The sequence below is a fragment of the Pelodiscus sinensis genome, chromosome 17 (genome assembly GCF_049634645.1).
Source record: "Pelodiscus sinensis isolate JC-2024 chromosome 17, ASM4963464v1, whole genome shotgun sequence".
NCBI classification, from domain to species: domain Eukaryota; kingdom Metazoa; phylum Chordata; order Testudines; family Trionychidae; genus Pelodiscus; species Pelodiscus sinensis.
Genome location: NC_134727.1, coordinates 40039026 through 40045025, shown reverse-complemented (window position 1 = coordinate 40045025; position 6000 = coordinate 40039026).

The following is a 6000-nucleotide window of genomic DNA, read 5'->3' as shown; positions in this document are numbered from 1 at the left end:
CTAGCGTCCCTGGTTGTGACTTTATTTATCTGCTTCCTGCTGCTCAGCGGACCAAGATGACTGTGTTTACGGCGGAAGCCAGAAGCGCCTCTCAATGCAGAGCAGCGGAAAATGACAGAATAGCCCATGGAAATCTACGGTTCATGAACTTTGATCGTGAAACTCTTCCCTCGCTGCATTGAAATGCCTCCCATACAGATTTCAGATGGCTTTTGCTTATCTTATAGCAAAGCATTTATTATTCTCACTTACATCACAGCATTGCGCTAAGGCCTCAAAGACGGACTCTAGCTGGGTTATTGTACAGTGACTGAGCACAATAACAGCTAGACTCTGAGGAGCTTGCTGGCTCAACACACAAGGCTGATGTAGGGCAGGAGAAAAGATGCAGATTACGAAGGTGAGGCTCTGAGAGATGAAAAGCTTGATCCTGTGGTCACTGAGATCCATGGTATAACTGGAAGTTATAGTCTTCTACAAGGAGTTTCCACTTTGCCAGTCTTCGTATTAAACATCACCTGCCAGATAAGCGTGATGTACTTAATTCCAAAGAGTTATCACCTGCCCTGCCTCTTCTATCAAAACGAAGGAAACAAAGAAGTGGTTAGTAGCCCATAAGTTGAAGACAGCACTGCATTATAATATAAGAACTAAGGGTCACCAAATGAAATTAATAGGCAGCAGGTTTAAAACAAACAAAGGGAAATTTTTCTTCATGCAGCGCACAGTCAACCTGTGGAACTCCTAGCCAGAGGATGTTGTCAAGACTAGGACTTTAACAGGGTTCAAAAAAGAGCTAGATAGCCATTGATGGACCTAACCTCCATGAATCTATTAGCCAGGATGGGTAAGAATGATATCCCTAGTCTCTGTCTGGAAATGGATGACAGGGGAGGGATCACGTGAGTTTTCCTTGTTCTGTTCACTCCCTCTGTGGCATCTGGCATTGGCCACTGTTGGCAGACAGGACATTGGGCTGGATAGACCTTTGGTCTCACTCAGTGTGGCCTTTCTGATGTTCTTAAGTTCTTCACTGCGCCTTCCTCTCCTGTCTGCTAGCTTAGTGCAACACCATCGGTGGCCAGGTGGGAGCAGCATAGAGAGAAGCAGGGACAGTTCTGGACGAGGCATAGGAAAAACCAGGCTGAGAGATTGCTTCTGCCCCTTAATGCTTGCACCCTAACCAGAGATGGTAAGAGCCCTAGTATAGAGCTGGGGAAGGCAGGCACAAGAGGAGAGCGCACTTGTCTGACATCACACAGGGGACCAGAGCAGAGGGGGGAATGAAACCCACAGGTACATTGCAGCAAGGGAGGTTTAGGTTGGACATTAGGAAAAACTTCCTGCCTGTCGGGGTGGTTAAACACTGGGATAAGTGGCCTAGGGCGGTTGTGGAATCTTCATCCCTGGAGATACTGAAGAGCAGGTTGGACAGACACTTGCCAGGGATGATCTAGACGGTGCTTGGTCCTGCCGTGAGGGCAGGGGACTGAACCTGATGATTCCTGACTCCCAGGCCTGTGTTTTAGCCACACGACCATTCTTCCTCTGCCTGCTTCTCACTGCATATGAGCATCTCAGACTTCACTCCGGTCCCTTTGCAGTCACCCGGAAGACGGTGTTCGGGGAGACTCTTGGGGACACAGGAAGCTTGTGGGATGTCAGTAAGGGAGGGGGGGATATTGCAGAACCCTCCCCCCCAGATCCAAACTTGCCACTCTAGGACGTTGGCTGATGGCTGCGGTCCCTGCTGCCGCCGCCTCAGCATGTGGGCTCGGTGGGCAGCCCTTGGCGGGAGGGAAAGCCACGTCTCACACCACCCCCTGGCTCAGGCCTGTTTGCCAGCATGACTGGCCATGGGCTAGCCAGGCTGAGGCATTACCTTCCCCTCACAGGAACACCACACGTCACCATTGCCTTTGTGCTTCCCCTTCCACCGCTGCTGCGGCATCAGCTTCTCCAGAGGCCTCCATACTGATATGGGAGGTGGGGGATGCAGGTGCCATGACAGGAAATATTTTGATACCTTTTTTTTTTAACGTAGGCGCTAGTGGGAGAGCCGGGCACTCACTGCGCTTCCGTTCAATAGTGTCGACAGCACTTCTACGGAAGATATTAGGCAGAGCCGATTCCCCCAGGTTCATCCACCTCCCCACGCGTGCAAAAGCAGTCGGGTTTGACGGAGGTGCGATGAACGGCCCTCTCTGCCAAAGCTAGGCTTTAACAATACCAGCCGCCGTGAGCCCGGCTGGAAAGAGGTGACCTGCCGCCCCAGGAAAATGAACTAACCCCCAGTACAACCCTGACCCAGGCCTCGTTCTTATGTCAGCTCAGCTACCACCAGTTCCAAAGGTGGCCAATTATTTTCACAGTGGGGGGCCCTTCATAAATTTTGGGGTGGGCATGGGCTGGCTCCACCCCCTCCAAAGGGGTGGGGCCTGAGGTGGGAGGGGCGGGGCTGGGGACCAGCCTCCCCCTAGAGCTGTCTAAGGCCGGAGCGTTAGAATTGCAAACACAGCAATGAGCTCACCGCTTCCAGGCCTGCTGCTAGCGCATGGCAGCCACCCAGGGTTGCTGGGGCTATTTAAAGGCCTCGCAGCTCCAGCCCTGCTTGGCTAGCGCCGTGACCGGGAGCCATTTAAATAGGATCCTGCTGCTTGAGCCTCCACCTGGAAATTCGGTGGCCCGGGCAGCAGGAGATGAATAGAAAGCAGCCAGATGTAGCCCGCCAGCCAAATCCGGCCCCCGGGCGCATCTTGCCCAGCCCTGTGCTAGTTCATCGCTCGAGCCACCAGCTTCTGGCCAAAGGGACAAGCTTTTGAGCTTGCCCAGAGCGCGTCTGCAGGTGGATTTGACCACTGGGCGGGCTCCTTGGCGCGGTACAAGGACCCGGCCCAGAGGCCGCATGGCCAGGCCGAGCTGGGCGAGCAGTTGCAGACTCCAGAAGGGCCTGGCGTGGCCGTCGGCTGAGCTGGCCACCTAGGGGCTGGCTGCGCTGCATTAAGGTGCCCGTGACTGGCGTGTGCCCGCAGGCCGGGCGTGTGGGGCGCTGGCGAAGGTGCTGGCGCCGGGCGCGCTCAGACGGCAGGCCGGGGCTGTCAGTGCAGGGCCCAGAAGGGGTGTGTGTGTGTGTGTGTGTGTGTGTGTGTGTGTGTGTGTGAAGGGGGGTGTGTGTGTGTGTGAGAGAGAGAAAGGGTGTGTGTGTGTGTGAGAAGGGGTGTGTGTGTGAGAGAGAGAGAGAAGGGGTGTGTGTGTGTGTGTGTGTGTGAAGGGGTGTATGTGTGAGAAGGGGTGTGTGTGTGTGAGAGAGAGAGAAGGGGTGTGTGTGTGTGTGTGTGAAGGGGTGTATGTGTGAGAAGGGGTGTGTGTGTGTGTGAGAGAGAGAGCGAGCAGGGGTGTATGTGTGAGAAGGGGTGTGTGTGTGTGTGAGAGAGAGAGAGAGAGCGAGCAGGGGTGTATGTGTGAGAAGGGGTGTGTGAGAGAGAGAAGGGGTGTGTGTGAGAGAGAAGGGGTGTGTGTGTGTGTGTGTGTGAAGGGGTGTATGTGTGAGAAGGGGTGTGTGTGTGTGAGAGAGAGAGAAGGGGTGTGTGTGTGTGTGAGAGAGAGAGCGAGCAGGGGTGTATGTGTGAGAAGGGGTGTGTGAGAGAGAGAAGGGGTGTGTGTGAGAGAAGGGGTGTGTGTGAGAGAGAGAAGGGGTGTGTGTGTGTGAGAGAGAGAAGCGGTGTGTGTGAGAGAGAAGGTGTGTGTGTGTGTGTGTGTGTGTGTGTGTGTGTGTGTGTGGAGGGTGTCGCTGTGGTTTCCCACAGCTACAGGGCTGACAGTCCCCCCCTCCGGCCAGTGTCCCAGAGCCCAGGGTGCCGGCCATGGCTGAGTGCTTACACCCCAACTAAACAGCCATAGCGCCGTTGCCATGGGCGCGCCAGGGCTCAGGCACCCGCAGACAGCACTAGCGAGGGCTCGCACCCCGCGTCACACTCACAGCCGGGGCGGGCAGGGGAGCCAGACACGCCCTAGACAGACGAGCCCCCCCCACACACACATACACACTCGTGCCTGGACTGTGCCTCCACCCCCTCCCAGTCTCCTGCACACCCCCATTCAGACTGCCCCCCTGAGGCCCTGCATGTGCCCCCCCCCCACTCTCCCCCAGAGGCCTGGGAGCCCCAGTCGGCGGGCATGGGCCTGCCGGGGTGTGTGTGTGTGTGAACTGCAGTGCCGCTCTGCTCGTATTTATGTGGCTAAAAGGGAGGCTTCTGCCCCCCCCCAAAAACCCCGTGGGCACTATGTGGATAAGGGGGCCAAAGCCGCCATGTTCTGGCCCCTTTCCCTGGCAGCAGTGCCACGCAGGTGGGATGGGCACAGAGGAAGCCTCCATGCCCCCCAAGCCTGCTCCCTGGTAGAAGCTGGGGGGCGGGGGAGACCCCATGTGGGCCCAAAGTTGCTCTCTGGCAAAAGCAGGGGGCAGGCCAGGAGACGCCCCCTGCCCCCTCCCTGAGCAGAAGCCTGGATGGCAGGACAAGCCCCCCCCCCCCCCCCCCCCCGCCTCCCAAGCCTCTGACCCTGGCAAAATCCATTGGCTTGGCCCTAGGACTGGAGTGGTTCTCACTGCCTGCTGTGATCCGGGGCCATGGAGGAGGGAGGGGAGAACCGGGCTGGGGGGGGGGGGGGAGATGAAAGCTGCTAATGGGCTGCAGCGCAACAGTGAGGGCATATGGGGGGGGGGACTCAGGGTGGAACAGGAGCAGGACCCCAAGAAAGATGTGTGGGAGGGTTGGGGGGACCGTAGATGGGGGCAGCAGAATGCAGCTGGGCCTATAGGTGCAGAGGGTAGAGAAGACCCCCACACTTGCTCTGGCTCAGCGCCCCAAGAAGCCAGCAGTGCCCAGCACCCACGTGCCACAGCCCCAAACGCCCTGGCCATCTGGTATTAGCCTCAGAGCTCTGCACATCTAGCCCCTCCTCCAGCCACAGGAGCATCACTGAGTCAGGCCCAAACTCCGCCCTCCCCCCTGCAAGCCTGCTGATTGGCCCATTCACTTTGACGCTGAAGCAGCCAGGCCCGATCGCTTCCAAAGTGGCCGATGGAGGCTGGGAGAGGCTCCCAGAGTCTTTGTCCCCAAGGCACAACAGTAGCTCAAGCAGTCGAGAGTTCCACATTACTTTGGTCCTGGTTTCAGAGGGACCTTGTGGCGATGAGTTCCACAGGCTAACTGTCTGGCTTTATTGTCCATAAAGTGTTATGGGCAAGCAGGGGACTGAGCAAAGGGAATGGGGGGGAGAGGGGTGTAGGACAGGTGGCAGCGTGTGAGCGTGCTGGGAGGATGGAAATGAGACTCCCCCCCCATGGGTGGGGCGGGGCGAGGGGGGGGGGGACTGACAGAATGGCAAGGGAAAGCTCAAGGAGCTGGATTGCCCCCACCTCAGAGCTGCCAACTCAATCATGCTCCTGGGACCCTTTCAGTGCAGCCAACACATGGGTAAGTCCCAGCTCCCAGCATTGTGAACGGAAGAAACGAGTGCGCGCACACACACAGAGCATGAGAGAGAGACACACACAGACACAAAGCGAGACACACACACACACACACACACACACAGACACAAAGCGAGACACACACACACACACAGAATAAGAGAGAGAGAGAGAGGACACACACACAGACACAAAGCGAGACACACACACACACACACACAGGCACAAAGCGAGACACACACACACACACAGACACACAGGCACAAAGCGACACACACAGAGCAAGAGAGAGAGAGAGACACACACACACACACACACAAAGCGAGACACACAGACACACAGGCACAAAGCGACACACACAGAGCAAGAGAGAGAGAGAGACACACACACACACACACACAAAGCGAGACACACACACACACACAGACACAAAGCGACACACACAGAGCAAGAGAGAGAGAGACACACACACACACACACACACAAAGCGACACACACACACACACACACACAGGCACAAAGCGACA